Source organism: Stenella coeruleoalba, assembly GCF_951394435.1.
Source record: "Stenella coeruleoalba genome assembly, chromosome: 20".
Taxonomy (NCBI): Eukaryota; Metazoa; Chordata; class Mammalia; order Artiodactyla; family Delphinidae; genus Stenella; species Stenella coeruleoalba.
In genome coordinates, this window is record NC_137166.1 from 27,186,013 (window position 1) to 27,200,679 (window position 14,667).

General features: G+C 43.7%; 1 protein-coding gene across 1 annotated transcript in view; it reads left to right on the top strand.

The window, feature by feature from the left end:
* Positions 1 to 587: 587 nt before the first annotated feature.
* Positions 588 to 14,667, top strand: part of KIFC3 (kinesin family member C3) — an 82,454-nt gene continuing 68,374 nt past the window's right edge. Inside the window, exon 1 of the mRNA XM_079908316.1 lies at positions 588 to 733. The gene's annotated coding sequence lies outside the window, so the exon portion shown is untranslated. The remainder of the gene's footprint in view (positions 734 to 14,667) is intronic.

Below are 14,667 nucleotides of genomic sequence, written 5' to 3' on the forward strand. Positions count from 1 at the left end.
AATACTTCTCTGTGGATGGGAAACTGACTGGGAGAGAGTGATTTATCCCGCAAGAAGAACTTGTCAGGCCACGCAAGATGACTGCTCTCTTTTAAATATTTATTTATTTATTTACGTCTGGCTGCCTTGAGACTTTGTTGCTGCACACAGGCTCTCTCTAGTTGCGGCTACTCTTCGTTGTGGTGTGCGGGCTTCTCATTGCGGTGGCTTCTGTTGTTGCAGAGCACAGGCTGTAGGGCACACGGGCTTCAGTAGTTGTGGCACGCAGGCTCAGTAGTTGTGGCTCACGGGCTCTAGAGCGCAGGCTCAGTAGTTGTGGCACACGGGCCTAGTTGCTCCGCGGCATGTGGGATCATCCCTGATTAGGGCTCGAACCCGTGTCCCCTGCATTGACAGGCGGATTCTTAACCACTGCGCCACCAGGGAAGGCCTGCTCTCTTGCTCTCTGTACATCCCCTGACCGACCAGTGCCTGTCACCTACACCCCACTCACAGGACTGACCTTCCTGCCCACTTGCCCCAGGCCCCAGCCAATGACTGTTCTTATCAAAGGGGCCATGAGGGGCGTGCCCCTCTGCTGGTTTCTCTGGTAACTAATGAGCCCACCTGACATCAATTCCCCTATAAAAGGTAGTCTCCCCTCCCCAGCTCCTCCGGGAGGGAAGATGGCCGCCACGTCCTGCCCTTCGGCTGCACGCAGTGGGATGTTGCTCCAGGACCTTGCTTCAGACGCGTAAGCTCTCCCATCCATTAAACTACGGATGTCTCTGTTGCTGACTCTGGGCCTTTTCTTTGGTTTTGAAGCTGGGCAAGCATAGGCCTGTGGGGTGCAGCCCAAAACAGAGCCTCAAGGCTTATTCCCCACAGGCTTTTCCCAGCTCCCTCCCTGTCCTGAAGAAGGACACAACAGCTAAGACCCCTGGGACAGACCCCTCCTCGTTAATGATCCTTTAGACTGATCTGCCTCTCATTGTTTTCTTTTACAATGAAGCGCTAAGAACTCAGGTGATTGTGCTTCATGGGTTCCAGAGAGCTTTTCCACTCAGGTGCTCTTGTCTACCATGCTGCTGTGCGCAGATCAGGAGGGGAATTATTTTTATTTTTTACTTTTTTGCGGTACTCGGGCCTCTCACTGTTGTGGCCTCTTCCGTTGCGGAGCGCAGGCTCCGGCCGCGCAGGCTCAGCGGCCATGGCTCACGGGCCCAGCCGCTCCGCGGCATGTGGGATCCTCCCAGACCGGGGCATGAACCCGCGTCTGCTGCATGGGTAGGCAGACTCTCAACCGCTGCGCCACCAGGGAAGCCCGGAATTATTTTTTTTGAAATTTTATTTGTTTATGTTTTGGCTGTGCAGCTTGTGGGACCTTAGTTCCCCGATGAGGAATTGAACCCATGCCCTCGGCAGTGAAAGCGCAGAGTCCTAACCACTGGACCGCCAGGGAATTTCTAGGAGGGGAATTATTATAACCAAATTAGAGATGAGGAAGTCCAAACCTTAGGCGAGGGATTTACCCTCAGGGAATCAGCACCTTGGCAGAGACAGAAAGAGCTAAGAGAAAGGACCCCTGAAGCCACCATCCAGCCTGTGCCACAGACCTGCAGTGTGACCTCTGCAGGGTAACTTTCGTTCATTCAGAAAACATTTTAAAAAGTTCTATGTGCCAAGCTCTGTTCTAGTCACTTTCCAGGCCTCAGGAGTTCCATCTCTAAGCTGGAAGAATAAAACAATCCTCCCAGGGTTGTAAGAAGAGGCAATGGATGCTTAATAAGCTTATTGTGAGCCAATTATCTTAGTCTGCTAGGACTGCCATAACAAAATACCACCATCTGGTGGCTGAAACAGCAGAAACTTATTTTCTCACAGTTCTGGAGTTTGGAGGACCAAAATCAAGGTTTGGTTTCTGGTGAGGGCTGTCTTCCTGGCTTGCAGAAGGCTGCCTTCTCACTACATCCTCACAAGGCCTTTCTTCCATGTATGTGGAGAGAGAGCACATTCTCTGGTGTCTCTTCTTACAAGATCACTAATCCTATTGGATCATGGCCCCACCCTCATGACCTCATTTAACCTTAATTATTTCCTTAGAGAAATTCATCTCCCAATACAACCACTCTGGAGGTTGGGGCTTCAACATATGAATTTGGCGGGGTGGCGTGGGGCGTGGGTAGGGGGAGGAATACATTCAGTCCATAACATATAAATTACAGATGTCAACATTTCCTAGATTCAGTACCTGAGCACAAGCTCCTCTACCATTCCTTCAGAAAGAAGGTTTGAGTGCCCTTTTTATTTCATTCTTTCAATGAGCATGAGGTGTTGCTATTTCCAAGTGAGACAGGAGGGAAGAGGGAAAGGACACAACCTTTAAAAGAATGACATAGCCGTTGAGGATACGACAAAAACTGGTTAGAGCCTACTAGGCCCAAGATGGCGGAAGATTCAACTTCCAGTAGAACTTGAGCCTTATTATACACTCATTGTAATGCAGTAGCATATGCTAAATAACACACCCACAGGTGCCGTGACAGTTCCGAGGTTAACCAGCAAAGGCCAAAAAGTGAGCAGTGGCCCGCTTCCTGGAAATCCCACCGTTTCTCCAAAATAGTTGGATAATCCTCCCACCTGTTAGCCTATGAAATTACCCAGCCCATGAAAACTAACCATCCCATATTTCGGGACTGCTCTCACCTTTTGAGAGGGACCATGTTCTGTCTCCCAGGACCTCTCGCCTTCTGAGATGGCCCACACTCTGTCTATGGAGTGTGTATCTCCCTAAATAAACCTGCTTTCCCACCTAGTACTCAGGGTAGAGCCCCCCTTGCCTGCTCACTTGTATCCCTCACAAGTGTCCTGTAGTAATACATCTACATCTTGCCTATTCCTTTGCCTTTGCCGAATTCCTTCTGCGCTGAGACATAAAGAATCTGAACTTCAGTAAGTCCTGACATCAGGTGAGTGATTTTAATTAAAAGACAATGGGGTCAAGTCCCAAGCTGAGGTGTGCAGTTTCACAAGGGGTCACAAAATACAGCGCCAGATCAAGCAAATAAAAATTCAGGGTGTCTGGGAATTCCCTGGTGGCCCAGTGGTTAGGACTCAGGGCTTTCACTGCCATGTCCTGGGTTCAATCCCTGGTTGGGGAGCTAAGATCCTGCAAGCTGAAGGGCGCAGCCAAAAACAACAACAACAACAAAAAAAAAACAGGGTGTCCGGTCACATCTTAATTTCAGATAAATAATGAGTAGAGGAGGTTTTTGTTTTGTTTTGTTTTTTTAGCGTAAGTATGGGCCATGCGATATTTGGGATATACTTAAGCTAGAAAATTATTTATCCAAAGTTCATATTTAACTGTGTCCTGAATTTTATCTGGGGACTCCAGTTGGCAGAGACCTACACCTCCTGCACTGTAAACAAGAGCCCTGGCCTCCACTGCTGGCTGACCTTGGCCCTCAGGCACCTGGCACCTCCCAGCTTGCAAAGGCAGGCCTGGGCTTTTGTTTGGATGTCCCGCTCCCTCCCTTTTCCAGAGCAGGTAGAGGAGGAGGGAAAGGACCTGTCCCAGTTGGGTAACCATTTGTCAGTGCTTGCTTGGTTTTTAATATTGATTGTTATTAATTTTCTTCGGAATGCAGACATGAGGTGTTCTGGTTCAGAGCCAGATTTCTTATCAATTGCTTTAAATTAAATAATAAGTGCATCGCCTTCACTTACACCAGGCCTCACCTCTGGCCAGGAATCAGTTGTTCTATGCAAGTAGCTGGACACTCCACAGGTGAGGCACAAGGAAAAATAATGTTTCCTTAAAAAAAAGGAAGGAGGTTACTATCCCCCTCCCTTTCTGAAACTCTCCTTGGAAAACTTAAATGGGCTTGAAACCTAACTCCAACCCTTTGGTATGTAAACAGTCTTTCCAGGAGCTAGACAGCCGTCAGTGTCTCTGCTTTTACTGTCTAGGACAGTCTCCAAGTTCTGGAACTTCTCTTTTGAAGTAAATACCTGGGGAGATGACCCTGAAGTCTTCTGGCACCCTGGGGCTTAACCTAGGGACCTGGGCCCAGCTGGAGCCCTTTGGCCTCTCGCTGAGATAAGAGGAACTTTATCATCCTTTCAGAGGTGAGCAATTAACTTGACAAATGACTACAGATCTAATTATCATGGTATGTGAAGAGTCTCCGGAGGCCAGGGCTTTTTCCCTGAGAAATTCAGGGAAGTTTTATTTCCCCATAGTCTCTATAAAAACATGCATACAGACTGCGGGTGGTCAACCCCCCCCCCCCTTTCACATTTCCAGGTTTCTGAAACCCAAAGTGTTCTGCTCCTTAAAGAAAGGGAAAAAAGAACTTGAAATATTCCCAGACAGGTCCAAATGAATAATTCATATAATACTGAAAACTTCCATGTTTAAAACATTTTAAAGTCAGATTGACCTGAATTCCATGGAGGATACTATATTGGATGACTTTGGGCAAATTTGTAATTAATAGCACCCACCAGGAAAGAAAGCTACCAGGAAGAAGTAAGAGCCACAAAAGTTTGTACCAAAAAATAATACTTTGCATTCTATCAGAATCTAAATTTACTTCAAAGGATAGACCTGAGGATGTAGGTAGATCCTTTTTAAAATTACTCCTTTGGATCACTACATGATGTCTATGGAAAAGAAATTTTTGAAGACTAAAAAAGGAGATTAGAAACTTCGTATTATTCAGATTTGAATTATCCATTGCAATCTGAGATAATTCTTCCAGATATGAGTAATACCCCTGAAAACAATAAACTGAAAAAAGAATAACGCTTGTTGAATCAGCATCTCCCAGACTTGTTTAGAAGGAAATCAGTGGGCACCCACCCATGTTTAATAGCGGAATCCTAACGATGTCTGCATGAGATTGCTAGCATGAAAGAAAAGAATAGTTCTCTTCATTTGTCAGCCAATGATATGACGTTGAATGACACAACTAACAAACAGCACTCGAAGCTATGTATGCTTGGGGATTTGGAGTTGTTCAGCAACTCCTTGTTGATGTTTGCAGGATATCTAAGAGAAGAGGCGGTTACTCTTTTAGAAAAAAATATAACAGAATAAGGAACTGGTCAGCTATAGAAAATTTAAGTTTCTTTAATGTTTTGTTTCATCACAAACTTTCGTTTCTGCTGAAAGCTTGCTTAATTCTCTTTTAATCCTATGTATTAGTAAGCTGCATATTTGTGGGATCTTCAGTGAGCTTTCTTATATTGTATTCAGTTGAGTGTTTTATTACTCATACTTAGCACAGAACTGCTGATCTCAGTGCCATTAGAATGCTAGTGCCCCATGCGTTGTCATTGGTTCTTTTTTTAACTTATTTATTTATTTATGGTTGCGTTGGGTCTTCGTTGCTGTGCGGGGGCTGTGTGCGGGCTTTCTCTAGTTGCAGCGAGCGGGGGCTACTCTTCCTTGTGTTGCGCGGGCTTCTCACTGCGGTGGCTTCTCTTGCTGCGGAGCACGGGCTCTAGACGCGCGGCTCCAGTAGTTGTGGCACACGGGCTTAGTTGCTCCGCGGCATGTAGGATCTTCCCAGACCAGGGCTCGAACCCGTGTCCCCTGCATTGGCAGGCGGATTCTTAACCACTGTGCAGCCAGGGAAGTCCCTGTCATTGGTTCTTTATTGGGTGTTTGATCTTTAGTCTTGATGTTGCTTAGATTTGGTATTTGTGTGACTTGGATGTCCCTGCTTCATCTTAGCCTTCTCATCCTCGTGTGCTAGCCCTGGAATGCCACCCTCTGCTTCCTTTCCACTGGATGCTGTGTCCAGCCATCTGGGCTCTAGGTTTATATCCCCTTTCTTCTTATTTTATAACCTTTTAGAGTTTTATGGCTATGGAAATGATGTATGCATGGACCCATACTCCAGGCCTTGTTTCCTTTGAGGTCTGCATTTTATATGTATCCCCTGCAGGCACTGAAAGAAGAGTTTTTTGCTTTCCTTCTTTTCTTTGAGCCCCAGCATGGCATTTGGTACTTTCCTTTATTCACATTGTGGAATAAATTTTTTGAGGTAGTCCAGTGGTTTATAATTTTGGGACAACTTGTCTTCATAATTCCCCTGATATGTTTCTACCCCCCAAATTATGTAATTTTTCAAGAATATTGCCTATCTAGAAGCTTGGAGTAGCCCATAATTCTGCTCATTTGTAATCTGAGAGTTCTGATTCTTCCCCTGAAATGGAATCTGACAACACAAAAGCACAAGCAAAACTGACTAAGCACACAGCCTTAGCTTTTAACTGATTCTATGCCTTTGACTTACTAAAGCAAAATATTTTTATTTAAGGACTTATTTTTTTCCCCTCTCAAGCAATTCTATTCTTGCAAGCCTTTGTCTCCAGAAGGAATCCAGCAAAAAAAATTAATGTTGTTTGTATTGATCTATACATTGATTTAAATGGCTAGGTAGCAGTTCAGCTGATAGTAGTGGAAAAACAGAAAGGGGAAAAAAAATCCTCCATCACATGAAGGGCTTAATTTGAACAAAAGAAATTATTTCGATTGAATTAAATAATTCAATTATCTACTTGAATGTAACTTGCCTTATTATTAAAAACAAAACCCAAATGAAATACTAGGTACATCTGGTATATGCACAAAGCTTGGAAACGAGAAGTGCTCGGGCAACCAGGATAAGAAGTGACATTTTTCAGCTGAGCCTTTGTTGTCGGAGATCAGCTCATGGAGTCGACATGTCCATTAATCAAAGGACACTTATATGCAGCAAGCTGAAAAGACAGGCTTGAATTGCTGAGTCTTCATTACAGGGAAAATAACTCTCATAAAATCCTCTAAGCAGAGCACCCTTATCAACAAAGAGGAGGTAATGACTGTGACATCTATGGATATACAATTTCCAAATGAAATTTCAGGATAAAAAAAATGGGGGGTGGAGAATAAGAAATATTTACATTTCAATGGGTGCCAGTTCAGAAGGTAATTGTTCGCAATAACCTAATATATTTTAAAGCACCATGAAATTAATCGCAGGTGTTTTCCTTGTTTGGCTTTGACGCTTTGCACTGGGCAAATGGGCCTTCTCAACGGTTTTGGTTACATATTTAAGCATTATTAGAATTTCAATATTTTGTTTATGGCAAGTTTGTTTTTCAGCTCTGTATGTTTGAAACTCTCTGAATTTGTCAGATAAAATTGAGCTGATCCAAAGAAAACATCATCCTTTATGTAACTGTCAGGCATAAATGAGGTACATCTGGTAAGCTTACAGGTTAAGGCGTGCATTTAATGGCAGGTAAAATACAGAAATCAGGCACAGACCTGTCTCATAAGTCCATCATCCATAACTCGCTACATTCTTTTATGTTGTTAATGCTCTTCCTTCAAAGCTGTCTCCCAGACCTACCCACTGGATTCTGATTCCAGTCATAAAGAGACTGACTGGTTTTCCTTCTGTAGCTTCTGCCTTTTAACACTTCTAGATTATGAATTTCCCAAGAAAGCAGTAATCTGCAGGTGATGTGTATTGGCAGTTCCAGTTTCCCTTCTGTCTCTATGGGCACATACATTCTTGTCATTACGAACGGCCTTATTTTTGGTTTGCAAAATAGGGTCACCGCAGTGCAATGGTCCAGTTTCAATGTCGTACCATATGCATTTCTGGGGTCATGCAATAATAATTTCTTCCCGTGTAATGTATTCATCAATAGTTAGCAAGATTCTATCAGACCTCAATGAGGTAGGATGAATAAGAACAGGTTTATAAAGTAATGTGCTCTGCAGATATAGGTTATTATTATTTGCAAGTATAATTACGCACTACAATAGGATCTCCCATCTCTAAAGAGATGGTTTAAATGTAGGACTGATTTCTCTCCTCCCCATTCAAGGGCCCTTATATACTTGTGTCTATAAAATACCTACCCTTTAAAATGTTCTTAAGTGTCTATAAAATACCTATCCTTTGAAATGTTTGCTTTGCCCAGAGAGTTGTTTCAGTGTCATTCTCCTCAGTGTATGTTCAATTTTTAAAAAACGTTTTATGTGTTTGTTCAGCTGGTTGGTTGATTCTTGTTTTTGGCAACTAGAAATTAATTTAGAATTCCCAAATATCAGGTTAATAAAGTTTTTAGGTCAGTACGTTTTAATGGAACTTACACATGAGCGTTATTTAGACACTGGGGTTTTGCTGCTTCTCTCAGAATTGTCCCTAATATTTTCTACAGTGTTAACTGGCAGTATTTGGATTTTTAACGTTTCTTATCACACTCCGATGAAGGTAAAAACAGAAATTTGAAAAAATGTGTACATTTTAAATCAAATACTTAGTGTGTGGATTTACCGGGTTATTAGAGTTCTACGCCACAGGTGCTTCAAAAGTACCTTTCCTCCCAAGGTAAGGATTTAATTAGGATAACAAGCAGCACATTGATAAAAGAACAGGAGGACTCAGGAACTGTTTTGTTGTCGTCTTCATGTTTCAGACCTCCTAACTGGCTGCTTCGTACGTGTTCCGAGGTTAGTTATTCCATCACCAGGTGAAAGGACTTAAAGTCACTGAAGTTAGGCCTCTTGATTTAACTTCACATTTGGCCTCATTTCTTGCCGCCTCATGAAATAACTACGCTTGAGGTTTCCTTCTCCCGTCTATCCTCTACCCCTCCGCCTGTCTCCTCACTGCTGCTGTGCCTGTGTATCACTAGATGGTGCTAAGACCATCTAGTTGGTTATAGCTGCCAGAGACTCAGGAAAGTAGTTATTGGAGGAGTCAAGAGGGCTGAACCTGAGAACAGGAAGATCCCTTCAAAGGTAATCTGGGCAGCACTTCCGTTTTACAAACGAGGAAACTGAAACTCAGTGAAAATAAGTAATGTGTCAGAGTCCCCTAGACTTTTCTTCTTCTTCTCCTCCCCTTTCTCCCCTCCTCCTGTTTGTTAATAGCTCCCACTGTAACCTCATCACCTGAGAAGGAGCCCAGGAAGGAGTAAAGCTCAGAGAGTGAGTCAGCCAGATTTGCTGTGCAGAAAGAGCATTCTGACAGCTGCAAGGTATCATTTACCAGGTACCATTCATTCACTCATTCGTTCATCCAGGAAACAGCTGTCGAATGCTTCCTTTTTGCTTTGCACAGTGCCAGGCACTGGCGATAATTAAAAACAAACAATCAGATAAGGATCCTGGGAACTCACGTTCTCTTAGGGAATATAGAAACGAAGGGAAAAAAAAATCACACCTTAAATCAAAGATGCTTTCATAGAAGTGATGATAGTACAGTCTGGTCACTTAGAGGAATTTGCAACCAGCTGCATGAGGAATTTAAAGGGAAGATTTCAGTGAGGGAACATTAGAGGCTGAAGGACACATAGGGGGGCTGAGAAATGGAAGGAAGGGCCTCGCAGACAGAGAAGAGCAAGAGAGAAGGAGGAGAGGCTGCTGGAGAGCAGCTGCTGTGGCCGATGCCCAGAGAGCACAGGGCAAAGAGACAGCTGGCAATCCTGGAAGGACGGGACCGGCCTCCGAAGGCCTCGCCTGAGGTGTTACACACTTTATCTGGTGGGACGGCCCAGGAAAGAGTAGAGCTCAGAGAATGTCCCTGCTCAGAGAATGGCATGGACAGATTTGCTTTCCAGAGAGAGCACCCTGGCAGCTGCATGGAAGCCCAGAGGCAAGGAAGCCTCAGAGGTGGAGGCTGGTGTCACAGAGCAGCGCGAGGTCGGGGTGGCAGTAGGGCTGGCCGGGGAAGGTGTTGCGTGAGGGAGATTTCAGGAGTGGAAGCGACTGTTGAAAAACAGTGATTGGGCCTGTAATCCTTATCCTTAGAGGGTTGTTACAATTCTGGTGCTTGAATTACTTATAAAGCATTGAAGAAATTATTTTAATTAAATGCATATATTACTTGGATAACATTTTGGAAATTATTTGAAAAATGCAATTCAGTGGCATTCCAAGTTGAAGTACAGAAAATCCTCCCGGAGAGCAACCCTCCCACCCGACTTAAAAGGATTATGAATACACCGCCCCATTGTCCTCCCTCAGCAGCGACTGATTAGAATTAGGAAGAAATAGACCTCTCCTTGCCACCATCTCCATCCTCCTCCCCTTCTGGACCATGCCACTGATGCTTTCCTTTTATTTGTCCAAATTCTGTTTCCACCAGAGCACTTTTCTTCGGGCTGCCACCATTGATGATGGCTGGGGGCATCGTCTTTCTCTCCTGACCCATCGTTGCTAAGACCAGCCCGAAGTGGCCTGCTTGCTGGGGAGCTGTGCCTTTCTTTGTAGGTGGAATGGCAGAGTTTGGGGGGCTGCTCTGGGTCGGCCCTGAGCTGTCACTTTTCCCTGGAGGGCCTTTTTAAGAATTTCCAAGTCCAGTGCCATCCTCCTTTCCTCTTGTCCTACTCAAGCAGTAATAATTTTACTATTACTATTAAGGTCTCTTGGCATCCAAAATTAAAAGTCCTGTGGACTGAATCCTATTTCAAACATGCCTGGGAGCGCTGTGAGTAGAGAGAGGTACAGCAATGTCCTGGGTAGAATGAGGATCCTTTCAAAGTTTGAAGCATATGATAATTTCTTTGTTTTGTCTACATAGGTTTCCAAGTCTGGGGTTTTCTTTAAGAGGTAATGAAAGCTCCCATTTATTGAGGGCTTACCACGTGTCGGGTATATTTTTATTTTGTCTCTAATGCTCCGGGATCCTCCCCTGCCAAGAAATCTCTGCTCGGCTCTCCTCTTTGGCTACCCTCTGCGCCCCCAGGCCTCACTCCGTGCCAGCACGTGATGGGGCTCCGTGCAGGTCTAAAGAGAGTGTTGACTCTCCCCATTACAAATGAGGAAGCTGCAACTCGGGTTATGGGCTCCGCTTCATTATTCATGTATACATCGAACAAGTACTTAGTTTAGACAGAGCAGTTAAGGGAGGCTTCTCTGAGAAGGTGACGCCTGAGCTCAAGGGTGGGAAGGAGCCGTCATCTATGGAACGGAAGAGCTCTCAGGCCCGGGCTGCTGTGAGGAAGCCCACTCTGCCGGGATTTGTACCCAGAAGCTCATCCTCACTTTTTGATTGTCTAAACACATCAGTGACCGGTCTTCCTACTCCCTGAGCTCGAAAATATTTTACCTGTAGGAGAGGGTTGGTTTGATCACATGGCGCCCTCCTGCCCCTCCACACTGCCGTGAACATTGTCATGTGTGTCCGCTGAGAAGAGCCAGCTGCTTGGACCACACTTCTTGCCGCCTGCAATGTGATGTTCCACGGCTTCAGTGGAATGTAGAAACCTTTTCACCATATGGACTTTTTCTTTTTTTTTATATTTATTTATTAGTTTGGCTGCGTCGGGTCTTAATTGTGGCACACGGGATCTTTGTTGCAGCATGCGGGATCTTTTGTTTTGGCATGTGCTCTTTGTTGCGGTGTGTGGGCTTCTCCAGTTGAGGTGCACAGACTTGTCTCTAGTTGTGGCACGCAGGCTCCAGAGTGCGTGGGCTCAGTAGTTGCGGCACCGGGCTTAGTTGCCCTGCGGCATGTGGGATCTTAGTTCCCTGACCAGGGATCGAACACGCGTCCCCTGCATTGGAAGGTGGATTCTTAACCACTGGACCACCTGGGAAGTCCCCACCATGTGATTTTCTTTACTCTGCCCCAGTTGAGCTCATTGGAGTTCACAGAACAACTATTGATCCTACTATGAATGTGCTTTGCCTTAAACCTCTTGGAGTAAAATATGAATGAGTAGGACTGCTGGTTAAGCATGGAGGCTGGAGCATGTGCATTCATCTTCATTCTGTCCTGAACCCAAATGAAATGACTATAAAGGATTTGAAAAGTAAAAACACATAAGGATGAAGATAATAGAAGAGGAAACCACAGCAGACAAAAGATGTCAAGGAATCTGGACTTGGAGACACCTGGCACAGAGGGGTGGGTTGTTGAGGCACTGAACCCAAAACAGGGATCAAGTGAGACTCTGACTCGGAACAATGAGGCATGTGGCCTTGCTTCCTCTCTTAGGTCTCAGAATATCAGTAGCCAGGATTATTACCCAACCTAGGCCAGAGACAGGACTATTCACTTCCGGGAAAGTTGACCAGCTCAAGAGAAAGGCCCTAATGGAACTGACAATGGAGGCCCTCCAGTGAAAGGTCCGGATCCCCACTCCATCCCCCTGCAGGAAGTCCTCTAGTCACAAGCTCTTCCCATACAGCAATTTCCAATTGACTTTGTAGTGCTCCATCCTGAAATATAAACAGAAAGTCAAGAATACTTAACAGGAAGTCTGTATCTGAAACACAGATACCGCAATAAAACAAACAGGAGAAAAGAGAGAAAAAACAGACAATCCAGGCAGCAGAAAAGAGAGAGAGAGAAAAAAAACTACCCTATGATTAATAGTCCCGGAGTGATGAGATGCAAATACAGTCTTGAAATGTTCTTTTAAAACTGAATATTCAAAAAACAGCAACCTCTGGGGAATGAAAAATATAACGTGAGGGGGGAAATCAGTAGGTGGGTTGGAAGATAAACTTGAGGACATTTCTCATGAGCTAGAACAAAAAGAGAGAGATGAAAAATAGAAAAGAAAGGTAGAATCAAATCAGAAATTTAAAAAAAACAGACCCAAAGGAATTCTAGAGAGAACTAAGAAAAATGGAGGGGAGGAAAGTAACAAATAACACAGGAAGTTTCCCACAACTGAAGCCTGTGAATTTCTCCAATGAAAGTATCCTGCTGAGTGTCTAACACAGTGGATGACATTCTTTAAGGAATCATATATCTTAGGTTTGTCCAGGTATTTTCACAGTGTGCTTGTTACTCAGAGATTACCACTGCTAAGCGGCAGAGGAAAAGTCGTTTCTTCAAAAATTTCACATTACAAACAAGAGTGAACCACTGGAAATCCTTTGAGTCTTAGCATCGCGCTGTAAAGAACATTAAACACTCATCCTAAGCGCCTCTACTCAACATCTGTTCTAGAAGCAGTAAGTTTATATCTTTCATTCCTAAAAAACAGGGCGATAACTGTAGTTTAACAGACTGTACTGACTTTCAGATTCTTCAGAAAGTTCCACTGCGCACCCACCGAGCGCTTGACTAAGTGCTTTAAGATAATTCCACCGGGAATGACAAAATGAGTGCCTTCACAGATACACACACACAGCAGTTGATCTCAATTGATCTGGTGTGTGTAACTTCTATTGTCATTATCTACAAGGTAATTCATCTCAATTAAACTGGTCTGTCGGGAATAAATTGATGTGTGAAAACTGGGTTTCATTGCTGTGCTTATTTACAACTTACCCTTTCTTCTGAGATCACCAGTTACCAGAAACTGCTATGGTTAAGTGTCTTCAGTTGGTTAATTGGTTTTTGCTTCCAACAGTGCGGCCCAATTTCTGACTAATGGCGCTCCAGGTATAAACCTTTAAAGCTTCTTGCTAACCTCTCTGCTAATCCCTCGTACCATCTGATCACTCAGCACTATTGCTGACTGCTTATTAAAAAGCCCTTAAAAAGTGGGTTACTTGTCATGACATCTAAAGAGAATATTGTTAGGATTCTAGGGTTAATGTTTCACTGAGGGGAGAAAAAGTTGAAATTAAATCATAGTAGAAATGTTCTTGCAAAGCTTAATTTTATGTGATTATTTTCCGCGTTGAAAACAAAACAAAGTTTAAGGTCACTGCCTCCACTGCCTCAATTCTTGAGATTTTTTTTTCTTCTAACAAATACCTTGAAAAGTATATAAACCTCTGCAGTTTTTCTTTAAGGCCGGCTAAAGTTATCACAAGCAGAAAGTCCTAAGTTGTGGTAAATGTTTCTGTTAAACACACGATGTGGTCATTCCTTGGGCTTCTGTTTAGAGATGCGTTAGTGGTCAGTAAGTACACAGGACTGAAAATGAGATTCATGAGGCATCTTGATGCTGGTCCTGAATTTCAGCTCTCTGTGTGGTCCTCCTTCTGTAGTTAAATCACTCCTGTTCACTTCCAGCTTCATGCTAAAGAAAACAATGACAAAATAACAATCATTCCAGTACACTTCTTACTTCCCAAGGGCATCATAATAACAAATAAACACCCATGTGGATAAAATGAGCTTATGGCTTTAGTGGACGTCTCAAAACGCATAGCAGTTTCAGGACATTCGATATAAAACAATGGATTGATAATAAAACTTTGGCTTCTGATTTATTTTATAATAACAACAAAGATGCCCTAATAATAATTTTTCAGAGTATTTAAAAATTGTTTAGCAAAGGACTCTTCTAGCATCAGGACTTAACCTAAAAGTATTTACTCTTGAACAATAAGATGACGAAAAAGAAGTCAATCTTCTCTTATTCACCCATACCCTCTGCAAATCCCCTTACAGGACTCACCTCCCCTGGTTATAATAGAAAATTGGGCAGCCCTGTGTGTGTTTGACACGCACGGACTCCATTTGCAAACACAAAGGAAAACAAACTCCTTTTTATTGGTCATTTCTTGGTTTTGCTCATAAAATAGTTACCCTGAGTCATAGTCGAGCTCACAAAATTTATATAAGTAGAAGGTTTACTCAAAACCAAGTACCTGAGTGTTTTCTGGGGGAAGGAAATTGGACCTGCCGGCATGGAACGCACGTGGACCGGTCGTGCAGCTTTGAACCAGCCATGGAAGTGACATTTCTAATCTGCTTTTCTTGT